A 25,324-nucleotide genomic window follows, 5' to 3' on the forward strand; every position below is an offset into this window, starting at 1 on the left:
GTTTCTTTTTTTTTTTCCCAAATGAAAGTTGAGATAAGCAATTTCAATCTTATCAATATCTGCTGTGCTTCATGGGAGGCACTGATTGCCTAACATCTTATAACAGAGAAGGAAATAACTCCAGTTTATAGAATCTGTTTTTTCAGTCTTTACTAGGGCAAATTAAACTAATGGGTTTTATGCCTTTGACTTCAGTTTTAGTCATTATATGTTCAATTATTTAAGTTTGCTTTACATAGTAGCTAACTTGTGAACAGCTGTGATTATTCTTTCTGTATTGATTTAAATAGTTATTGACCTATTGCTCCTGTCTATTCAGGAGTTTAGAAGAGCAAATGTATTGATGGTAGTATAGAAGAGTTTTCCTTGAATGTCCTATTGAGACAGTGTTGCATCAAATGGTACCTTCGGCTGTGAACGAAAAAAGACTTTACCAGTAGTACCTGTGGCTACTATTTTGCTCTTCACCTCCATGTGTCTCACTGTTATTCTCTGCACCGTGACAGGAAAAGATTGGGTGTGGTAATTAGACTACTGACCTGGGACTCATCAGAGAAATCTGGTTATGCATCAGATACGTTCTGTAGTCACGGGTAAGTCACTTCTCTGGGCTCCTGTTTCCATGCATCTTGAGCTTCCCTGGTAAAAAGTTCTGCATAGAAGCCAGGAACTATTGTGAAAGAAATGCAAACTAGAGCGAGCAGTGCAAAAATTACTTCTATATTTCACCCTATAAAGCAACACATGCTAGAAGGGAAACTGCCCTGCTGGTCTGGAGAAAAAAGCTCTGCTACTGTGTGCGCTGGATGATTTAAGCCTGGATGAAGGTAAACACGTAGCAACGTGCATGTTGGGGAAAAATGTTTGGCATTTTTGTGTTGCTTGCCATGTTTCACTGAATGAGAGTCTAATCTGTGAACACTGTCTAAATGTTATTTTATATTCTGAAAGTTCCGTTGATTGTGAACAAACTCGAGTATTAGAGCAGTCTACAGGGGGAGCAATGACGAAGCAGCTGCTTTATTTCCTTCCTTAAGAGGAGTAACGTGCCTGCATTTGCCAGCACACTGTTTTTTATTCTCAGACCAAGGCAACAGAGGAAGCCATATTCCAGTAGACAAGCTGAACGTTTTTAGAAACCTCAGCAGTGTGGGTTCTTGTGAAAGTAAATTTCAGTTTTCTTGTGCAAGTAAGTTTCAGGTGTTTGGTAAAACAGCTAACAGTATAGAAATGACCTAAGAGATTTGTATCTAATACAAATCCTCTCTCCCTCCCGTTTTTCCACTTTTTCTTCAGAAAAAGCTGTGAAAAAAGGGACCAAAAGGGGGAAACACGAAACCATGTTTTCCTCTGGTACAAGTGGTTCCTTAAAAACAAAAAGCTTTTAGTTTGCTCGTTTTTCTTTAGAGAGAAGGGCCACGAAGCCTGATCACGCTGGGGAGGCTCGCACTGAACTCGGGGCATCGAACCGGCGAGTTTTGCCAGGTGTTGAACACGGCAGTATTTTGCAGGGCTTGGCTTCCAAATCAGTGCTGCAAACTCTCTCCCCGCCCCTTACTCGTTGGGGATTTCCCCTCCTTCCCTGCAAACAGCGCCTAAAGCCAAGCACAGAAGGTCAAGCCAAGATCTGTGAAAAAGGGCAGGGGGGCCAGGCCGGTGCCGGGAAGAGACGCTGAGGATCGGCGGGGAGCTGCGCCGCGGCGGGGCTGCTCGCTGCGGGGGCGGGGGGGGGAGGAGGAGGAGGAGGAAGGCGGGAGGAGGAGGAGTTGAGGAGCCCGGGCCCGGGAGCCTCCCCGCTTACCGCACTAGGAAGTGACGCTTTCCCTGAGTCCCGGAGAGAAAGAAACAAAGTTTGGGGCTTTCCCCCCCTCCTTCTTCTTTCCCCCCTTCCCTTTGCCAATTGCCGCTCCGCGTCCCCCCGCGGGCGCCTGCCGCGGCAGCCGTGCCTCGCTTCGCAGGTGAGCAAGCACGTTTTCTTCCCTCTCCTGTTTTCCGCGGCTTTATTATTTTTTTTTTTCCGCACGATTTCCTTCCGTTTTCCTGCCATTTTGGAGAGGGGGTGTCTTTCCTGGGGCTTTTTTTTTTTGGGGGGGGGGGGCGGGGGGGTAGCGCTTTGTTTGTGGGTGCCGGGTGCAGGATGAGGAGGAAAAGTACCTGTGGAGGTGACGGGGGCGGCTGGCTCCGCGCCTGGGCCGCGCAGCCCTGCGGGGCCGGGGCCGGGGCCGGGGCCGGGGCACCGCCGGCCCGCCTGCCTGCTGCGGGGGCCCGGGCTCGGCTGCCGAACTGTTTCCTCCTGCTTTTCCGTAAATCGTTACGAGGGCTCCGGAGGGGTGACTTTTGCTGCTGCCTGGCTGCAGCAGCGTGTTAAGGATGTACCTGTGTCCGGGTGAGCTGCCAGCGGATGGTATTTTGGGGGCTTGGTTTGCGGTTGGGTGGTTTTGGGCTGGCGGGTGTCTTTTTTTTTTTGTAATTTTTTTTTTTTTTTTTTTTTTTGGCTTTTCTCTCTGCTTGCTGCGTGCTGGAGCTGGGGCAGCTCCGCGTGTGCCGCGGCCTCCGGGCGCTGCGGGGGAGCACGCCGTGCTGCAGCCGCTCGTCAGCGCCCAGTGAGTCTCGGCTTGCGAGGGTTGGATTTCTCTGCTGGGCTTTACGCGGTGGAGGGGGGTGGGGAGGAATTCGTTAGATAATTTCTGAAAATCCCGTGCTCTCAAACGTACAGCTCTTTCTCCGGCGGCAACTGCAAAGGACTGATTCTTTGCAGTTTACCGGTAAAAGCTGACAATACACCCACGCGCGTATGCGAGTCTTATATAATACTTACGGGTTTTTTTTAACAGGCGTAAGCAGGGTTTGTTTTTGGTTTGTAAAGTCTTGCGTGGTTGCAGCCTGCAGAATTGAGGAAATATTCTCTTTGGTCAACAAAGGTTTACCTGGCATCCTTTTTAAAACAAATAGCTTCTTTTTCATAATACCCCAAATAATTTGATTTCATCCTGACTGCGTGTTTTGAGCGCAGTGTAAAGGCCGTCTATACTGGAGCAAGCAGTAAGCAGTTAAGGGAGGGGAAGAGAGGAAAGAAATGTCCTAATGCGGAGACTGGTATTAGGTTGTTCTAGAGGGCGAGACTGCAGTTCCAAGCAGCAACAGCAGCAGCTTTATGACTGTGTGTAATTACAGAGTGATTGCATAGGACAGCATTGTTGGAACGAATACGTACACACAGGCTATTGTGCAAGATTCTGTACCGAACAAAACCTAGTTTTGCATTGCAGATGCTAAAAAGAGAATGTATTCTGCATTGAGCTGCCACGTTCCTCTGACTTCACCGAAGAATTAGAAGGGGGGGAAAAGGAGAAGTGGAGCGAGGCTGATCGTAGAAGTCACAGACCTGAAATACTCAGCAGAAACACCACCAGTAGTCTCTGAAATCACAGAAGAAATTGAAAACTCGTTGTATCTGTGGGTTCATGTTTCCAAAGTGATTATGCAGCCGGTGAAAATCAGTCAGGTTTGCCAACAGTCCTGCAGGTTTAGTGTAATTCTTGCTCTGGTCTAATCACTTGTGTGGGAAAACTGCCTGTGTTAAAATAAGCAACTGCAGTTCAGTTAGCTTGCTTGGAAATGGAAAGAAGAGCATTGGGGAGAGGTTCTGTGTCAGGCCACAAAAAAATAAGAGGCTGAAAGGAATGCTAGACTAGACATACGTTTTAAACACGCTGTTTCAACTTTAGTTGAAGAGTTGCATCTTGCTCAGTGATCTTGCAGGCAGCGTTCGCTGAGGGATAGGACAAGGCATTGAGTGTGCCACTGACACTATATTAGCATGTCTTTTAACTAAGGCTTTGAAAGGCCGTCAAAATTATGCCGAAGTTCTTGTGGATACAACTTTAGGTACCTAAGATTTGTTTTTCAGAGATGCTGGTTACCTGTAATTTTTATCAGTTTAGTTTTGGAATTACTTGGAATTCATGAAATAGCAGATCCAAAAGATTTCAGATCTGGTACTCAGAAATTGGCCTTTCTAAGATTAGAGACAATTTTCTAGAAATGCTATCTTTAACTGTCATTGCTGATGTCTTAATAAATGCTGTGAAGGCTTGTAAAGTGTTTTGAGCACTGTGATGGAAAGTACTGTAAAAATGGAAAGCTGCTTTAAAATTTCTTGGTATTCAACTAGAACATACTATTTTAGTTGAACACACCGATCATCTTATTACTGGTAATTTCGTCAGGTTGTCAACTAAATGCTTCATGTAAAATGTATGGAGCTTTGTTAATGAAGAACCTAGTGATGTGCTGAAGATTACATTTGTTTGGTTTTGGTGGGGGGGGTGTTGGTGTTTGGTTTTTGGTTTTTTTTTTTTTGCAAGTAGCTGATTAACCATGACACTAGGCCTATCACTTAGCAAACTTACTTCCATAGTGATCCTTCTGTAAGTTTATTGAAGCATTTTAATACAAAATAAGCAAAGATATGTTAATCTGTGCATTACTATGATGTTCTATTTGCATATTTTTTTGTGTTGTTCTTCATGTCTTGACTGACTTGGAAATCTACGTTATACTGGGTGTTTTAACGTCAAAATTACTTCTGGGGAAAAACAGAAACAGTGCTTAAAGATTCCTTGAATCATTTGTGGTAGTGATACAATATAGTCATTCCTTATGCTAAGTCTTTTGCTTTTCACAGCCTACGTGGTTGGAGAAAATGTTTTAGGCCAGGATTCTTTGGGCTTGTATACAAAGGAGTAGGTAACTTTCATGTCCGTGAGTTGTCCTGTGGTACTTGGTGGAATTAGTCATAGACATAAATTTGTGTGCTTATTAGCAAAAGGGAGGCGTAGCCCTGCTAGCCTTTAACCCATCCAGGGGCATGAGAGCAGCGGTGGTATGAAAGGATGAAGGCTGTAGCGTGGTACAAGCCTTTTGAGAGCCTATATACTCATTCCAGATGTTAACTTACGCTTTTGCATTTTCACTCTTATTGTCACCCGTAAGTGGTAGCTGCAGAACTGCAGGAGATATTTTTGAGCCTGGCATCCCTCCTGTGACGCTATTCTGTCAAGCTGCCAGGCAATCCCTTAAGTTGCCCCTGACGGCAGACCTGCAGCCTTTCTTTGGAAATGGCCACCTTGGTGATGGTGGCAGCAGCAGTGGGGGCGGGGGGGGGGCGGTGTGTTCAGGCGTGCGAGGAGACAAGAGTGACTGCCATGAATCAGAATGGGAGTCTGTCTAGCCCGTGGTCCTGTTTCCAAAGGTGCATATGTTTTTTATATGCTTAGCAATTCTTGAGGAGTTTCTATTCAAGAAACTTACCTAGTTTTCCCTGGAGCTCAGGTAAATGTCTAGCAGCCACGTTTTTAACCTACTGATCAAATCATGGAATGAGGATGTTGAAGGGACTTGTATTAGGGATAAAAGCTGATTTGTTTTTGTTGTTTCACCTTTTCTTAAAAAAAAAAAATATTTTTTTTTCCTTCTTTTTCTGAGGCATTGCATAAAATCTTAGTATTGGTTGCAGTAAATTACAGTTTATGCTAACATGAAATGTGGTAAATATGCATATTGTCTCCAGTGCCGTTAGTTATATTCTAAGTGACATAAAGGGAGAAATAACCACTTTTCTCTAAGTGTTCATCATATGAAACAGGGGGGTGGGGTGGGGGGTGAGGGAGGCAGGAGCTCTGGTGGTGAGGTTTTGCAACACGTCCAAAAAGCTAGCAAATTCTAGCACAGGCAAGCCAAGGCTCATGAGTCAGCTCCAAAAGGAAGACTTGTCACTGAGCAATTTGTAAATAGGAGGGACGTACTGCTAATTTGAGGAAATACCATCATTAGGACCTCCCCTAATAATTGGAATAGTGTGGCACAGAGCTATCTGTCGGACGGGAGTTGTTCGTTCTTTGAATCACATGCTCCTTTTAGTGTGATTTGAGCATTCAAACCAAGAAATCCTTGTCGTGCGATATGTAGGTCCCTGAAGGAGGTGGTTGCTCACGTAATAATTTAAATGTTTGTAGCTGCTTACCAGCAACTTGCATTCCGCATGGAAGCTCCTTGGCAGCTACAGCAGCTCCCAGTGCACAAATGGCATGGCATGTGTTTCCAGCGAGAGGCTGCTCAATAAACACTTCACAACGTTTTGCATAACTCTTGTTTCTGAATGGTCTCCAACTGTAGCCCTTCTCGAGTGCTCTGCTGATCAACTCTAGCGACTGAAAAATACACAGAATGTTACGAGAAAAAGCTATACTCTTCACACCGGGGAAAAATGTGAATGTTGGCATTTGCAGCCAACATTCAGGTATTCAGGAGCAAACGATCGAATGGGGATGCAGAGATAAATCTTGGTAATTAATTCTTTGCTTTTCTGGCTGTGTTGATGCTTTTTATCATGTTTGCTGCAACTGACAGCCACCTGATCACCGGGCCTGAATTAATATAATTTGTTAATCTATATGTAGTATGGAAGATGTACAGGTATTCTTTGAAATTTACATCTCTCAAAAATGAATGTTCTTTTTATGTACAAGTAAATTACATGAATGCCTCTTGTTGCATTGACAGCTGGTGTTGATCAAGAAGTTAACAGGGAAAAGCGAGATTTGGAGGGGGTGGCAAAGTGTTCAGTGGGGTTGGTTTTTTGTTGTTTTTTTTTTTTTTTTAAAGACATCTTGAACGGCCTACAGCAAAACATGGAATAATGCTTTCTTTTTTAGCCTTTAGTTTTTGAAAGTTAATTTTTAAAGTTGTTCTCTATAGATTGACTTAAGTATTGGTGAAGATTGATACAAGTTAAATGGTATTAATGACTGAAGTGGTAAACTGAGAAACAGTTCTGATATCTTTTTTACTAAATTTGTTAGTGATTCATTACATGTTCAGTGTTGGGCTGTAAAGAGATAGGAAGCGGAATCAAGTCAGTATTCGTGTTTTATTTCTTCTTTGCTGTATATTATCTTCTCACATGAAAATTGGTTCTCAGTTTCTTGGCTTTCCCCATCATAGCTTACTAATAGGAGAGGTTATAGTATAATAATATATATTGGTATATCCTCTTGTCACTTATTTTGGGAAGACAAATTAAATGTGTATGTATATTTATGTGTACACATGCTATTCTGTTATACATCCTTAAGTTTCTCATTACTCAGTTTCCCTGAGAATAAATGTTTTTTTCTTGTGATGTTAGAGTACTGTTTGTGAAGTTTTGTTTATTTTTTAAAAAACTTTTTGAAGTTTTTTTGTTTGACTGTTTGTACTACTATTTCAAGCCTGAATATCATGCTAAATTTTGAGTTTTATTTTATTGTTCTTAATAATGTTGCTTTGTATTTCTAGAGCTATAGTGACCAAAACATGCCTGAATTGTGACTGCAAGGATTGTTCTTCTCTTTTTTTATCAAGGGCTTTTCACTGAGAAGACTTTTGACATACTGGTTTGGCTTTGCAGTCTGGTTGTGGTACAGTGTTGTATGGTTGATTTCAGCTACCAGATCGGCTGCATCCCTTCAGCATGGGTAAACTAGAATCTGTTCTCTGAAGCTACATGTTGTGGGGCAGTATGCCTGCAGAAATGCTTGTCACTTTGTTTGTGGTGTGCATTGTAATGAAGTCTAAAGTCAAAACTAATTCCAGAATTATGAATAATCTCCAAATTGCCTTGTTATGGTATAGTTCCTAGGGTAAAAGTGCATTTCTGTTTGGATCCCAGGTTGCTTGAGTGTGTTGCGTGATTTCAAACTTGACTTAATCATGTATGCTTAGGTGCAGCCTTATCTGCTACGTCTGTACTCTTATGATTTCTTGAGCATCTCCTTTTGAACTCCTGCATCTGTCTCTTAGTAATCTGTCATAAATTACATTATTGTTTAGAGTTTTATAGTAATGCAAGTCAACTATTCTTGCAGTTTCATAATATCCTTAACTGTTCAGATTTTTGATCCTTTAGACACATTGAAAAGTAAAGTGAAATGAAGTGCCATATGTTAAAAATACTCTTGGGATTTCACTGGATCATTTGCCATTAAACTGTCTTATTTTCAGGCTTTATTTCTTCCTACATAATGTATTGTTCATTCTTTCAAGCACTTCCTGAAAGGAGAGTTTGCTGTGTTTGTGGGAAATCACTACACTGTGGTGTAGAAGAATTTAGCGAAGAATTTAGCAAAGTATTTTCCTATTTTGAATTTGGTTTTATCCCATTTGAGAACAAAATCCCAGCACTGCCAAATTCCTGGTGAGAGGAGAGAGAGCCACAGCTGTAAGGCGTTCTGATTGCTTTAGGAGATTCCAATGATGACAATTTAGGATGCCAAATACTCATGTATGTGAAACTGGCAGGGAGATCTGACTGCCTCTATGGTTTAGTTTGATTTCCTGACTTAGAAAATTCTGAGTTGAATTGTTCTCTTACAATCTTTTTTGACAAGCTCTGGATGTTATCCTGTATGAGACATGCTAAACATTGGGAATATTTCTAATATAATCTTTATTATCTTGAATTAAAATTATAAATTTATTTGGATTTTTGTATTGGAAAGCTATTATATTTTCAGATTTTTAGAAAATACAAATATTTTTTCAAGTATATGTCATGAGTAAATCATGTAGTCTTTCTACAACAGTATTTGTTTAAATGAAGATGTTTTAAGGGATGTTGAGATGCCCTGGGAGAAGTAAATGAATATGCTATAAATGAAAGCTAGGAATTAAAAAGTATTACTGTACCATTGGGCATTCTTATTATTAAGAGTTTAAGCTGCCCTCCTTGAATATTTGGAAAGTCTTTTGCACATAAAGGGTGTTATTCCAAGTAAATAATTGTGCAAAATGTTGCATTTGATTATAGGCTGCATTTTTTCTGATTTAGTTTCAGTATTGAAGTGGTCTTTGTTACCATGATTTTCTAAATACATGCAAGAATGCAAAATATATTTAAGACAATTCTTCTTAAGTAAAGTAGTATGAGAACTACTTTGACTCCTCCTTGGTTTTTTTTTTTTATTTTTTTTATTTTAATGCTCTTCTTTCTTTGGCAAAAGTGAAATATTTCAGGTATGGTACTAGCTGACTTATTGTGCCATTAGCACTATTTATTTCTATAGAAAATGTACTATAACTTTTTCTGTAGAAAAATTTGATCTGTAATAAAAATGCTCTTTTATTACCTAAGATGTGAAAAGAAGAATGTGGAACTCCTTAAAACAATTCATTTTAATTTTGAATTTGAGATGCAAAGAATAAACATTCGAAGTCTTGAGGTATTAAAAACCTAGGAAGTTTGGTATACATGATACTGTGCTTAGGTTTTACACTTGTTAACAGTGAATAATGGGCTGCCTTGCAAGAAGCTTAATTTAAGTAAATCCTGATCTTTTTTCATTAAAAAAAATGAACAAAGCCTATCTGAAGTTTTTCATTTGCAATATAAATCTAGTTACCTTACCTTTACAGAGGAAATTAAAATACAGAGAGCTTTGTTAGCAAAAGAAATAAAATGCATATTTGAATCCTTGATTTGTAAAGTTTTTCTCTACATCTGGAAGAGCTCTTAAATAATAATAATAATTATTATTGATATAAATTGCACACTGGAAGATTCAGCTTTGTCATTCAGGTAATCTCTCCTGGCGTTTTAAAATGAGCTCGTCTGCCTGTGCCCACCTGTATGCCAAGATGCAGGTTTTTGTTTTGTTTGTCTAAGAATGACATAAGCATGTATTTGCTAAATTGTAAATAAAGCACAGGAGACAAAAGAAACTTGGGCAGTCCGGTCATAAAGAAGCAAGGCGTCTCGCCAACACAGAGGCGACAGACCAAGGTTAGCGACCTTTCACTGGACTTCAGGTGGCACTGCTGCTTTTTAATGAGTTTCTGGATTTCTCCACAAGGCACCTCTGTCAGAGGTATCATTAGGCAAGTATGAGACCAACAGCAGTGGCCCAAATACTTGTCAACATCAACAATTGCTTGACCATGTGTACTTGGATATTTAGTTAAAGGGACAATGTATTTGATATTTGGAGTTGATGTTAAAACAGCCGTGTTGGCAAGATGCTGCTTTTTTTTGTGCTGACTATATATATATATAGTTGGGTGACATTGAATTGGCTTTTACTTTTTTTAAACAGAAGTGTTGTGTTTTGTTTTGTTTTTCTTCCCCAATGGTGATAAATCTAAAGCAATAATCTGTTCCAATCCTGACCAGCAATATTCTGTTGTTGTAGTGCTGTGAAGTTACTGTTGATGTTTGTGGAAGAATGAGTTTTTAGATGGAAGGGCAACACTTCTTGTTTTTAAAAGACAACCCCAAACCAAACAAACATTCTCATGCACACACAAAATAAAAAAGTGCCAAGGTAGGAAGATATTTTGAAGCTTTTAATGCTTCCTTCATGAAAGGTGTTGCTATTTAAACTATACTTGGATTTGGATCTCAAATTGTAAACACTCACTTCAGTCCGTCTACTACCATAACAGCATACTTCAAGAACTGCATGACAAAAAGCAAACAAGAAAACTCAGTATTTGAACTGGTTCACATGTTACTTGGCTAAAGAGCAGAGATGGCACTGATGTTTGCAGCAACTCTTTGGTGTCTAATACAGAAGGATAATTTCTTAAGAACCAAAAAAATCCAGTTTTCTATAGTCTCTTGTCAAAAATTTGAGCAGAAATCTACTGAAGAGGGTTTGTGAGAATAACTCAAATCTGCATAAGATGGCTTGCTTCTGCTCTTGACATCGTGAGCGTTAATAAAAAAGGCTGCACCTGCTCTGTAATTCTCAGGCTACGTGGTATAGATAAGTCTACAGTTTTACTCTTTCTTACGTATTCTGAGCCAATATGGTTTTACTGCAGGTTTTTACCATTTTAGTTTGAATAATATGTAACAAAGGTGCAGGCTACACTTAGACCTTTAGAGGTCTCAGTGACCTATAGGTGTCCCTTTTGTCAAAAGCAAATTTCAGGGTCTGATTTGCTAGTGGACGTGGCAGTGCTGTGACTGGGTCTGTACCAGCAGTTCTTATGGGGGTCTGTTTCAGGAATACAGCCTGGAAATTGAAGTTAGGGGGAGCTTTCTAATGTATTAGTTAGGTTAAAATGTTTAAGTCGTCACATCCATACTCTTACCAAGAAGTCAATGGCTTTATTTAGCCTTTAAAAATCTTAAGTAAAATCTTGGTCTTAATCTCTTTTACTAGCCTGAAGTGCTTTTAGCGTTCTGTCTCTGAGTTAGCTGGTGTTAATATTCTGGGAGGGAAAAGTGTTTGTATTTATGATTTCATTAAGCCTTTTATTCATAGGTAGACTCAACAAGCTGCTTATACGGACGTTAAAATGGTCAGCAACAAGGAGCACATACCTAGAGCTTGGAGGAAGTCTTGCTCTTTCCCCTGACCCAGAAGACCATTAGGTCTTCCAGTCATGGAATTTCCTGCATCTAATATATGAGTCTACACTTACATTTACAAACTGTTAGACACCTATGGGACAACTAAGACCAGAGACAGACTTGAAAGAGAGGGCAACAAAATGCTATACAGGGAGGAAGTGTTTTCTGGTGCTATAGGACATACAACAAAACTGTTTCCAGCCTTCTCCCTTTCTTGCAATCTCAGGGCTGACAAGTAATTTACTTTGTTTGTGCCTTGTTATCATCCTTCTTTTAAGGTGAGGTAATTGCCTTCAACAAAGAGGCTACAGAACCGTACTCTGACCTAACAAATAGTGGCACAACGTCAAGAGTGGGAATGGAGACTTTGCCCCACCCAGGGGAGCTGATTGATGGGGGGGCTCCGTTAGGGGAAGGTGTGATATGCGAGTCTGAATTCTCATCACCATGGCTGGGTGAGCATTTTGTCATCAGGCTTTGTACAGGAGGTCACACCCTCTCACACCTACTGTGTTTGAGATGGAGCCGGTTTTGTTGCTCAGAAATAGTTATTGGCATCCTCTTTAAAAAGAAGAGCCCGTGCTGTGGACCTCCAGCAGATAGAGGCACTTAAGCCTTAGGTAGAACAGCAATTTTTTTCATTCAGATGCAGATACGTGTTTGCCTATATGATGCATCCTCTATGGGCCCTTTTGACTGGCTTTTTCCTGGACATCCTGTTAAAAAGGCTGACTTTTGGTTCCCTGCGAGATGCTTAATCCCTTTATGTTTGTTCTAGAAATCTGAGACGTGGAACTGGAGTTTCTGGATTGCACTCCAGAAACGAGGCACCTATTTCTGTATGGAGCAGATTGGCTAGGGAAACTCTACTCAGGTTACTTACTTGGCTTTAAATCAGGTTGTCAGTGAACAGAATTATCATCTCCGTGGTTCTGTGCACTTAGGTGATTTCAGTCTGGCTCGTATGCAGAGTTATTTCATACTTTTCCGTTTCTCAGTTGGGTAGCTTTGGCAGTGTCATTGAAGAGGTCAAAGATGGAAGAAATAAAAGTGGTAGATCAACTTTCTTCCTTGGAGCATGGTTCCAGGGCATTTTCCCCAGCTGGTTGTACATCTGTCAGCTGCTGTACTATGTTTTTTTTATTGTGAAGATGAACAGAACTACTCCATTTTGCTGTGTGCTAAAAAGTGTTTTAAGATGACAGTTCTTTCTGAGTGACTTGATTTATGAGAAAGAAGTACAGTTTGGAGGTGGAAGGGTATTCTGTGTTCAGTGACAGCTATAACTGAGTTATTTTAAGTGACAGAATTTGCTTGGGAAAGTGCTCTAGATTAAGTGTAGGATGCCTGGCTGTTTACAAGTAACCATCTGAGCCGTACAGTTTGGATGCACGGAGAGAATGTGAAAATCTATTGACATCTTTAGTTACTCAACTAGTTTATTTTTGGGAGCTCATGAGTTGGCAGGACACAGTGACCCTGTGTCCTGGTTTCGGCTGGGATAGAGTTAATTCCCTTCTTAGTAGCCGGTACAGTGCTGTGTTTTGGATTTAGGATGAGAACGAAGTTGATAACGCACCGATGTTTCAGTTGTTGCTAAGTAGTGCTTACACTAGCCAAGGACTTTTCAGCTTCTCAAGCCCTGCCAGCGAGAAGCTGGGAGGGGGCACAGCCGGGACAGCTGACCCAAACTGGCCAGAGGGATATTCCGTACCATATGACGTCATGCTCAGTACATAAACTGGGGGAAAGCTGGCCGGGGGGCAGCGATCGCTGCTTGGGGACGGGCTGGGCATCGGTCAGCGGGTGGTGAGCAATTGCATTGTGCATCACTTGTCTTGTATATTTTTTTATCGTTATTGTTATTATTATTTTCTCTTCCTTTGCTGTCCTATTAAACTGTCTTTATCTCAACCCATGGGTTTTACTTTTTTTTCCCTGATTCTCTCCCCCATCCCACCGGAGGCGGGGGGTGTGTGTGTGTGTGTGTGTGTGTGAGCGAGCGAGCGGCTGTGTGGTACTTAGTTGCCCACTGGGGTTAAACCACTACACCCTGTCTGAAGGAGAAAAGTGTAATGAGTTTGAATGCAGGAAACTTAGTGAATATTTTGTCAAGTTACTTGCTACTATTTCTTTGTGGCAACTATAATGGCGATTTTAACCCTTTGCTTTCCCACTGAACATTTTTGCATAGCGTTGATATATTTTAATGAAAATCTAGTGCTACTTTGTCAACACAAAATTGCTTAATGCATCATACAACAGATTTGAAGAGCATGAGGTTTTCCTGTTTGAAAAAGGGGAAAAAATGGTTTGGTGGTAGAGTGCTTGTTTGTAACCCTTTGTAATGTTATGCCCTTCATTCGGAATAGCTATAGCGTGGATTCAGAATTGGTCCTGGGCCCAAAATGCTACAACGTAGAAAAGACAGAGCTGTCTTGCACACAGGTAATAATGGATGGTGAACAAGTAAGGAGCTGAGAGAAGTTGTATTTATGTACAGAAGCACGGCTGTATTTTGCATGACACTGATACTGCTTTTGCACTATGTGGCTGGACAGACCCAGCAAACAGGATCAAAAACTGACAGTAACAACTGCAAAGTCTTGTGGAAACTTTGCCCTTCCTATAATAAGTTTTCTGCACGTGGCTGACTTGCACAAAACTGTTACCACGTAGCACAGTGCATAAGAAAGTAAGAACAAGAAAGCTTTCTTGTAGTGTGTTCCTTGTAGCTACTACACAGTCCTGGTTTGGAGAGCTGATACAAGGTTGCACGGAGTCACTGGGGATTTTATTCTGGAAGAAAGTTGGTTTTCTTTTGGCTTTCAATATTCTGTGCTCTTACGCCATCAGAAATTCTCAACTACGTTGTCAGTTTAGTTGAAAACTACTTCATTGCTCAAAATAAGTTACTTTGAAGCATTTTGCTTAGTGTTACTTGCAGTTGTCTTACGGAAAAGTTAAAGCTGTGTTCGTTACTCTTAATTGTTCCATATTCCTTTATTCATTCACACGATTCACTTGTAGTCTCACGCTAGCATTGCAGGATTTCTTACAAATGTTGGATTTTGAGAACAGATGACTTGCCAATCACTTCGAAGGGAAAGAACCACTGATTTGATCCTTGTGTGTTATACAAACAACATTTTAGAAATGCCAACAGATGAAGAAACAAAGCAAAGGTTAATACTTGGCATGCTGGCTGGACTCATGGAGACCATTTTGCTTTAAAGATGACTTCTCCCCCATCCCTTTTTTTTAATTAGAAGTAATTTTTTTTTTTTTAAATAAGGAAGATCTGGAAAACTCGTGTGTCTGGAACAATGTTAACTGTCAGCTTATCTGTTCAGCAACAGTCAACTTACTATTATTAAATACAATTGCTGGAAAAAATTGTCTTGGGTCTCACTTCTTAATTGAACGCAGGGATGTTAATCTGTTTTTGAAGTTTTTTTTCTGAAGTGTGTGTTAGATATTAGTTTCAAATAGTATGAGTTCTTTTTTCGGTATACTCTGCTAATTTTTAACTTCATTTTAATAAATCTATAACTTACTCATTTGTCTAGCATTTTAGATTAGCTGTTCCTAGTTTTAAGCTTCCTCCATTACAGTAACTTTTCAAAGTTAAAATATTTCCAGCTGAAAATCCCCCCCCCCCTTTGTAGATCACTTTAAATACAGGTTTAACAATTACAAATGCCTTGTTGTTTAAATGTGAAAAAATATATAGTTGTACTTTCATGTTGCTTAAGAGTTTGTTGATAACTGGGAAGGTTCTCAAATTGAATTTTTGGAGATGAAAAAACTCTGAAGTCCTTGATGCATTTCTTACAAGAACTTCTTGAAAGCAAAATAACTGTTTTTATTTCAAAATTTAAACAAGGGAGTGTTTTTACAATTCCTTGACGACTGCAAAGACACTATTAATATGCTGGAGCCTTCGTAATTTAATCAGATTGTTTGTGTAGTGCTTGTTTGTTTGTGGGGGTAAAGCATCATTTTAAGAAAAAATTATTTAAGTAAACTACTTATGAAGAATTTCTTCCACTTAAATTGGTTCTTATCTGCAGTGTATGTAGTCATGTAAATGTATGCATGTATACATACAGTGTAGGTATAATGTATAGCCAAGATAGAATACAGCTGATTAATGATCACAGGTGTTGCTTATTGTTGTGACTTCAAATAAAATGTGCTTTGCAAATAGCATTCATCTCCTTTTCTTGCCAAACAGAATACCCAAATATAAATTGGATGCTAGTATAAGGGAGAACACCACCTTTGACCAGGCTGCAAATACATTATGGTCTTAATTTTCATTGAAAGCATTGCATCTCTTGGAAGTTGAGGATTAAAACAGTTGAGAGAGATACTTTGTTTTAGGGTTTTTCTTGAGGGTTGTGGATAGCAGTGTATGGTTTTTTTACTATTCAAAACAAACAAAAAAACCCCCTGTTAGCGAAGTCTGAACACTGTGATGTAGCTAGGCTCTTTTTAATCTAATTTATCATTTTAGGGAGTTTGCTCTCCTTCTAATGCAGAAGTTGAAAAAAAAAAAAAAGCTGTGTATATTCATTGTTCGTGGAAATGCAGAACAAGTAGTATAAACAACAGAAGGAGCTGTATATTTAAAAAAAAAAAATAAAAATTGAAAAGTTCTCATCCAAGACCTAATGCAAATGAATGTATTCCAGGATGGCTTATGTGCCCTGCTGGACAGGGTGCGGGACTCCATGCTTGTGCTGCAGATGTCTTACCGCCTCGCCTGTCTGTCTTTGTGGGGGTGTTTAGTGCCTGGGCAGGCCCTAAATTAATGGGGGGGCGCCCAGGATGTCACAGCAGCCGCAGCCACGGGTCATGGCATGCCAGGCTGCCTGCAAGGGCAGGGGGAGCTGTCAGGTGCCTGGTTGTTAGGGCAGCCTGTGCTTCATGACTCTGGAGACCAGTGAGCTCAGCTGCAGGGTGGACACAAACCCTTTGAGAGATACTGTTTCTTCAGGCTATCACTTGGGTTCTTGCGCAGCAGCTGATGCATTTCATTGGGAAATGCAACATCAGAAAAGCACACTTTTAGACTCCAAGTGGCTTTGGAGCAGCTGTACTGCGGCTAAATAAATATAACCCTCTAAGAGGAAATAGCTTTTCTGCCAGATATATGCACAGATGGATTGTAATCATACTGAGGCCAGTGTTTGCCCCAACAAGAGAAAAAAAACTTCTTAGTAGAGAGCTATAAATGGAAATTTGTGCTTACACTAGCTTCTTGCAGCAGCGATTGGAGAACACTACTCCTGCCTGGTAGGAATGAGATAGGCATCTTGGGGAGTTTGAAAAACTAAAGGAGCTAGGGAGATACAGGCCACCAGCTACAACAGCAATGTACATTAAAATTTATTGGTCCCCGGATGCCTACAGAAGTGTCTGGGAGCAGTTCTTTTACAGCAGTGTGAGTGGACCTGGATAAGAGAGGTGTACGTGCCAGAGGTACTAACATACTGGATGTCAGTATGCTCAAAGAGAGCAGGGGAGGATAGCCTTCCCCTGCCAGGGGGAAACCCAGTGTCTTGCCACCTCCAAAATACAGATTTCATTTTGGATGAAAAACAAGATTTTTTTTTTTTTTAAGTATGCAAATTTGGAAGATATTTAGTAATTACAGATATACTTCCTAAAATATTTGGTAATAAGTAGAGCAAAGTACAGAGCTAAAATGATATGCAGGCAGCACTTATGAGAGCTGCTGCTTCTTCAGGAAGGAATTATTGATGCTAAAATAGTGGATCTGGTATAAGATCGTTTCAGGATTTTTTTTTTTTTTTTCCTTTAATGAAGGAGAGAGTTCTTTAATGAATACTTAAATGAAGTATTGTTCATCGCTTCATCTTCAAATACTAAGATACTTTAATGAAGAGGGATTTTGCTTTAAAAAGGCAGCTTCAAATTGAAAGTAATCTTGCAAATTAAAATAACACCCTTCTGTGTCTTAAAATAAATGGATTGTATCTCCTGACAGAAATGGTGCCAGTATCCAGAGGAGGCCTTAGGGCCACGTGATGGAGTTGCATGCCTTAAAGACTAAAAAGTGGCTTTAAGTTAGTGCATACGTTTGCAATTGTATGTCTGTCTTTTTTTTTGGTTTTTTTTAAAAAAAAAAAAGAGGTTGTTAAGCTTTAGCGTGGGAGGGAAGAGGTGGTGGTCAGTGATTGCTTTTAAACACTGAGGTTTTTCAGAATGCCTGGGAAGGACATGGTGCTGCTTTTGCGGTGCACATTTGCTGAGGTCTGTGCGGCAGAAGAGACTGCAGCAGGTCTCTGGCAAGAGCTTGCTGTGCTCCACAGGCCCGTTTTCCACAACCCTCAGCAAGTTGGTCACCACTGATTATTCTTTCCACATGTGGATTTTGTGCATGCAGCTACTTTAGGGAATTGAAGCCAAAATTCAGGAGTTGGAAGGTTAATTATTTCCCTTGCCTTTTTGCGTGTGTGTGCAATTTGCTTGGAGGGAGAGGGGGGAGAGTGTTAACCATTTACAAGTATATATCTCCCCTCATTCCTCCCCAGAATGATTGTGGAAATTATTTCTAGGCTGGTTTAGTGAAACAGCTAAGTCGCTCTCAATAGCAGAGACTGTTGTAAGTACACAGATTAGCAAGAAACACACAGTGGGTGGATATTGCTACTGAAGAGTTTGTTCTCCACAATGAATAGGAAAAGAATGCGTCCATATTCGGCTGAGGAATTTTTTACTATTGCAGCTAGGCAAGCAAAGTATCTTTATTGCTATGGACTTTATTTTAAACTGTTTATTCAAAGACCACCAGAAGTGTCATTTTACTTGCTTAAGGTATAAAAAGCTTGAAAAGTTGGAGTGTGGTAAGCAATTTCCTTTTTTTAACATTAGAGTTGCAGATCTGCTTATTTTAGAATTTGACTAGAGAGCTAGTGAAGTGACACTGGGAGTCGAGCAACTGACAGGTGGGTTTTTTTCCAACTGCTGCAGTTAAAAACCTGAACCTTTAAATCTAATGTCTACTGAATGTTACGGGGAGGTATGTGTATGAAATTTTTCAATTGATTTTTGAGAATTCACAATCTTTGAAACTGCCAGCGGTTCTTCCAATGATATTGAGAAATTTGTCACACAACATTCTTTCTGTATCCAAAAAAAGAGGTGTTAATTCCTCCTCACCATGCGAATATCTGTGCATAAAATTAAAAGATATATATTAACAAGTGAAATGTTTGGGGAAACCTTTTATTTCTTCAAGGAAGGGAGCTGAGAAGTGTAACTAAAATGGTAAACAACTTCTTTTTATTGGTTGTAGCTTTTTAATGTCCAAATCTGTCCTATTACTTTCAGATAAGGTTGAAGTAAAAAAATTACCAATTGTGAGAAGCTACTTTAAAAAAAAAAAAAGGGGGGGGGGCACACTAAGAAGTTGTTATAGTTGCTTAATTGCATGGGTGGTTCATGTCTTTTGGAACAGTTTGTCCTGCCATGGTATCTTTGTGGAACTAAGTATTTAACTGGAAGGCATCGTGTTCTAGAAAATGGACAAAATGTACTGGGAACGTAGGTGCAAGAGGAAGTGCATGTGCAGGGACCGATAAACTTCTGGTTTCAGAAGGGAGGTATTTTCTTCTTCCTGCTAGTTTTTTCGTTGTCTCACCTTTTTCTCACGTGTTAGCTTCCTCCATGTTGCAACATAAATGGAAACCAACCATTGTACTTGATCTCAATCTATAATCGAAAGTGGTAAATTCTTCAGCTCTGGGCCTCTGAAACTGCTGCTTGGGGGAATCCCCGTCTCTGTGCAGATGCTACTGTGAAGCTTTATGCCAAGACCAGGGTCACGCGTGTTGCAGAAGGTGGGCTGAAGATACCTGAAGAACGTGGAAACCTTGCTTAAGCAAAGCAGTAAGTTTAGAAATGGCTACAATAATACAAACTTAGCCTGCTAAGTGCAGGAACTATGTACGTGTAGAAGCTGTTCTGTTAGCTGAACTTTTTTTCTTGATGGTCTTGTGTGCAGGTAGTGACGAGTGTGAATTTTCTTCTGCTTTTTTGTTCAATTTTGTGGCACTGACTGTACTTTCATGACTCTGATTTGGCAGATTTTGTGTGCAAGGGAACCTTTTGTGCTGAATTGTCAAGATTTTTAGTAAGGAAGAGAGAGAACAAAGCCAAAAATGTAAGTGGGGGGAGTTTTAGGAACAGAATTGACTTAACAACTTAATCTACTGTAATAGGTGAATTTCATCAGTTATGTGCAAATTAGTACTTATTCTTTCTTTCTAAGTAATACTGTGACTTAGCATTCCTCATGCATAACTCTCAAGGCTTTTTTTTTTGTAAGCAGCTGCTATAAATACATAGCTTTTTATGGAAAGGGGGAAACCAAGACTTACAATTTCATCTCTAGTGTTTGCATTTAAAAAACTCTGGCTCCTAATTTTATTTTTTCCATGACACTTCATTATATTTCACAATCAAATGTGTGATGGTTCTGCCCCTCCCCTCCCCTTCTCCCCCCTCAAATGACAGAAATCTGACGTTTGATGCTGCAGAGCAAAACTGGGGTCAAGGACCATGGTACCCCCCATATCCGGGGCCTCTGAAGGGCCACTGTTGGCAGCGGCAGAACCCATTCCGCGGTCTGCTGAAAGAGTCCTTGTTCCTGCAGACCAACTGCTGCGATCTCTGCCGTGCTCCTGCTAAAAATCAGTATGAGTTTTGCTCTTAACTTGGCTGGAGACAGGGTTAAACAGAAGATTCAGTTAGAGGGTTCAAGGGGTGGAAGCTTGTCCCTGCACGGGTGGGCTCTGAACACACGCAACTCCGACGCATCCGTTTCTTGTGGGCCTGAAAGCTGTTTCTTATTTGTGGCACCTCAGATGTTGCAGTTGTGGGAAAAGAACAAAAATTCTTTTCCCTTGGAGTGGATGTCGGGAAGGAGGTTGCAAAGGTGGGAGGAATATACATTTTGCAGTAATTGCTAAAAGCACTGTCTTACAGGATTTAAGAGCTCCCCTTCCTTTTTTTTATTCTCTGATTCCAAAGTGTGCTTTTATGCTTATGGTGATCATGAGCGATGTAAACAGATGAAAATACGTATCAAAGCTAATCTACTTATAGCTATAAATTCCTATATTCTTTCCCTTCTTTCTTCATTTGAATTTGTAATTGTATGCAGGGAAGGGATTTGATGGGGTTATTCAGCATTGTTACCTAATCCCTAGTCAAAATTAATAACAACGTCATGTTTGCACCTGAATAGGTCTGCCTAGTATTCCTGAATTGCTCTGTGTGTCCCTTGGACACTGCTGCAGCCAAGGCTAGTGTATCACTATGCATATATGCCTTATAGGTGGCAACTCTAATAAAAAGCTAGAAAAATATTTTTAGATCCCCAATAAACCTGCATTGACTGCTATATGCTTATCTTGAGTTTATTATTATGCATGCCGTACAGTCTCAGGGGCAGGCTGAAATGGGAAGAAATGTTTCGGGGAGGTTTCATCTGCACTTTAGCCATCCTTAGGATGGGATTGCAAACTGAGTAAGAGACTAAAGATGATTGAAAGGGTAGGGCACTAGCTTGACGCTGAGTTGGGTTCCCTGCTCTGTCATAGGCCTCTTCAGGCAAGTCACTTCATAGTCTCTCTCTCTCTTAGCCCTCTTCAATAAAAAAGGAATAATAGTAGTTCCCTCCCTTAAAGAGGCGTTGCCAGAGTAAGTGCATTAAAGAGTACATAGTGCTGTTATACTATGATTGTGAGGCCATGCAACTGTGTAAAACAGAAATTGCTGTAACTCAGTTTCTGTACTACAGTGCAAGAAATGAAGCCATGGACAGTAAGAGGAGTACACCTGGCTAGTGTTGTCATTTTCTTAAAAAAACAAAATACAACCCCCCCAACCAGTACAGTTCATGCGAGTGAAAGAGCCCTTCCCCTTAGCCCACAGTTCCAGGCAGAGCTCGTGGACCGTACGGAGGCATCATAGAACGCTGCATCTGTGGAGTATTGGTTAGAGATCTCTAGTATGACACTGCCATATATATATATTAATGTTAGAACTCTTCTACAGATATGGGTGGGTGAAATTTTATGTGCTTTAGAAGGCACTGGGATTTTTATATCAAAATAGCCTTAACATTTACATCAGGGTGGGGGGAGTTCTACAGGGTATTTTAAGAAGTAGTGTTCTATACCAGTTTCTGAATTTTAGTGCATCTGTTCAAAATTAAGATGCTTTACCTGACATCTTGCAAATGCAATCTGTATCTGCACAGTATGAAGGAGTGAACAGTGGACAAAACTGAGATCAAGGAATTCCAGAAGAATAATCTCTTGTTGGCTACCCGTTTGCTCTTTAGTGCAAAACAGGACGCTTTGTCTCTCTTTGTTTACCTGTTAAAAATACTGAATGTTGCACAAGACACATACTGTGAGATTGGATGAATTGGTGTTAATATATTGCTTTAACTGTTGCAAAGTGTTACATAAATGTTAAGTATTCCAGTAACATCAAGTTTGTTTGTGGGCGAGTTCCTTCAGCTATCCCCAAACGAAATTTGTCTTCAGCGTAGCAACTAGTAGAATGTTTTTCTGCCTCGGTTGATTCGTAGATCTCTCCCAAATGGGGGAGAACTGTGTAACGAATGTCAGCCTGCTGACGGGAGACTGGATGTTTGTTCTTATTTGGAGGTTTGTTGAAAATAGTAAAGTCATCAGAAGCTGTGGGACATAAGTTGAACTAGTAAACTATTTGAAATAAGAGATTGCTGTCTAGGTGGTGTGGAAAAATCCTTTAGAATCCACTAGGTGCATTATGGGTTGTAAAGGAGCATCAGTCTCAGACTTTCTTTTTCTTTGGTGTGAGAGGATCAGGTTAATGGAATCCATACACCTGAAGGGATGATTAGTTCATTAGACTTCCATTCTGAGAGTGAAAACTTTTATGTAAGGGATTTTTTTTTTTTTTTTTTTTTTAATGCTTAGCGATTTCTTTTGGAGGTGGTCAAGTGTTTAGCACCAATCCTCTTATCGGCTTTTCTAGTAAGTTCCTGTGTGACTTTCCAATTATTTATGGCCTGTTTTTTTTCCACAGTTGGGAAGGACTTACTGCTCCTGTTAATAGCAATTACGTAGTTTGTATCTTTAGCAAATACAGCTATTCAAAGTGTAATGTGGGATTATTGACCCAAAATGTTATGACTTCAATTAGAATGTATTTATATTGTTCCAGGACTCGGAGAGTAAGCTATGTAAGTGCAGGAGGAAATGTAAAAGCATGTTATACTTCTCATCTGCTTAATGCTCACAAGATTCCATGTGCAGGTGGATTAATGCATAAACTTTAGTTTTTCCTGTAATATTGAACTTGATCACTGCGACCTTAATTTTGTGTTTTACTAAGAACTGAATCTTTTGCTCAATTTAAAATAGCTTTGTAAGGGTTCTTAATAGAGGGCACTTCTCATGCTGTTATTGAATGACATTTTTCCTTTCTTTTATAAGTTATAAAGTGCAGGATGGGTGGTTTGTTTGGTTTCAAGTAGGCTTCTTGAGCTGAATCTTTAGGAAGCTTCTTACTTTGCTCTGAGTAAGTATGAGGCTGGTGACACTTATGCCCGATAGTGTAAGTGCTTTATAATGTTAGTAAGAACACAAATAAGCCACTACAGAAATGGAAGAGGCTTGCTTTGTATTTGATCCAGTATTGGTGCCAACCATCTGCTCTTTCTTTCCTCCGCTGAAATCCCTGTGGCTAAAAGGAGGAGATTGGGCAGGTGTCTGGCAGGTAATTGGCAGGGAGCTCTGAATCCGGGGGCCTGGAGAGTGCTCTGATTCTTTAATTAAAGATTAAGAAATTGCAGTGCTCTCTGGGCCCCTGGATTCTTTAAACCTTTCTGGGTTCCACCGTGTGACGATCGTGCTTGCCTGTGTCTTTCAGTGTTCCTACCCCCAGTATTAACTAGTGTGCGTTTGCTTAGCTGCATTGTTGTAATGCCTGACAGACCCAGTCATGGCCAAGAGCTTACTGCACCTTGTAACAGACCAGCACAATAAAAAGACCCTTTTATATTCAACAGTGACCACAAGACTTCTTAAAAGACATAATTTTAGAAATTTGAACTAAAGTCCTGTCGGTGCTGTTGAAGACTGACTACTTGAGTAGTTTTATAATAGATTAGCTCAGGCAGTACTGGCATCTGTCTGGCTGCAAGTGTGTGGATGTGGGCAAACCAAGATCAGCACTGCTTCAGCTTATATAACTGCTGAAAAACAAAAAGATATTTCTGGGTTGAGTGAGGCAGAGAGAGGCATATGACAAAAGAACAACTATGTTATTATTTGTGTGACCTTTTTCCTTCATTTTTTTGGCCCCCTCCCTCTTCTTTGGTTATCGCTACCCTGTTGCATCATGTCTCAAATTAGACTTTTAAGCTCTTTGTGGAAGAATCCCTGTCAAGCCTGTTAGTGGGTACTGTTAAAGATAATATGACTTTTATGACCTCAGAATACTTCATGAATATCAGTGTATTGGGTTTCAGGTATTATTCTCATTATATGAACTGAAGTGGCTTGCTTAAGATGCGTGGCTGTAACAGAGCTGGAAATTGACCCTAGATTCTCTGAGGTTCTGCCTGTGCTTTTAGCCCCAGCTATTCTCCAGCCAGGCTTGGGCGAGTGATGATGCCTGCCTGATGGTGTCAGGAGTGTCTCTGCCGAGAGCTATGGTCTAGGTGTCGAGTGCATTTATGTCTCTCATGAAGAAACCTCTGGGGATGGAAAGTATCATCATCTTCATGAACTTTCCCCTTTCTTTTCTCTTATTTGTAGGCCGTTACCTCTTGCAAAGCCTTGAAGGAATCTGTGAAGCACTCAGACTGTGGTATTCCATAAACTGGACACCTACATTATGTCTGGTTTTGTGGTGGAGTGCTGGAAAGGTCAAGATGGAAACAACTGAACCTGCAGCGATCTTTCCTGTTGCAGCTCAGTGCATTCAGATGTGTTTTCTTCCCAGGGCTAAGGTGCAGAGTTTTGGTCTGTCTCTGGGGTGTATCCATGCAATTCTTCAGGTGGTGTGTTTGTGGCGGGAAGATGCATTCGGAGCGAAGGAGACGGTGTGGTTATGTCAGCTATGTGAATGCGAGGGCAGGGAGAAGCTTTTGCCCTGCTCTTTGCCATTCTGACTTCAGAGCCTGCTGCGATTCCTGCATGTTGGAGTATTGGTCTCTCTGTTGCTAGCAACTGCCTTCCCTGACAGCTCCAAACAAAAAAGCTTAAAATAGCTATCCAAGTGCTTACAATTAGAAGAACTGTTAACCCATTTCCAGTGGGAAAGAATAGTATGTTTGTGTAACTTTACAAAGCCTGAAAGCAGTGTTTCATACTCCTTAATTGCTGTGCTTTTTCTGCACTCTAAGGCTGCCCAAGCCTCTTTAGATCATGGTATTTATCATGATGACAGATTATAATAACAAATATTTCTAATTTCAGTACAGTTTATAAACATTAACTAATTTAAGAAATGTACCATATACCTATTTTGTTAAAGGGTAAGCCTGCACTGTGTTGCAAAGCCATTTGTAAAGATGGGCTTTCCTGCGTATTTGTTTACAGAAGTCCAGTTTACATAGCTGTCTCTTATAGTTCTCTCTAAGAACTGCATGTTGTTGCTGTGCAAGATGAAAGATGAGTCTGGTGCAAATCATGAATCTTTTGTTTTCATGAGATGAGGTTTGGGCAAAATTTCAATTATTTTGGAAATACCACCCAAAGTTTTGCTTGAGGATAAAGTAAAGTGAGGATCTAACTTGTATTTGCTGTAGTACCTTTTCAGTAGCTGGTAGAAACAACATTGTCAGTTCCTTTAAAAATAAATCAGGGTGGTTTTTTTTTTTTTCTTTTGTTG

At 40.3% G+C, this 25,324-nt stretch overlaps 1 protein-coding gene across 4 annotated transcripts in view; it reads left to right on the forward strand.

Moving 5' to 3' along the window:
• The first annotated feature begins 566 nt into the window (after positions 1-566).
• The window catches only part of MIDEAS (mitotic deacetylase associated SANT domain protein), a 65,844-nt gene continuing 41,086 nt past the window's right edge, over positions 567-25,324 (forward strand). The window contains exon 1 of one of the 4 annotated variants that reach the window (XM_076344706.1): positions 567-593. The gene's annotated coding sequence lies outside the window, so the exon portion shown is untranslated. Of the gene's footprint in view, positions 594-1,804; positions 1,959-2,277; positions 2,387-19,090; positions 19,316-25,324 lie in introns of those variants that run through there. The other 3 variants (XM_076344705.1, XM_076344710.1, XM_076344708.1) reach the window with 3 other exon arrangements.

Source organism: Aptenodytes patagonicus, chromosome 7 (assembly GCF_965638725.1).
Source record: "Aptenodytes patagonicus chromosome 7, bAptPat1.pri.cur, whole genome shotgun sequence".
NCBI lineage: Eukaryota > Metazoa > Chordata > Aves > Sphenisciformes > Spheniscidae > Aptenodytes > Aptenodytes patagonicus.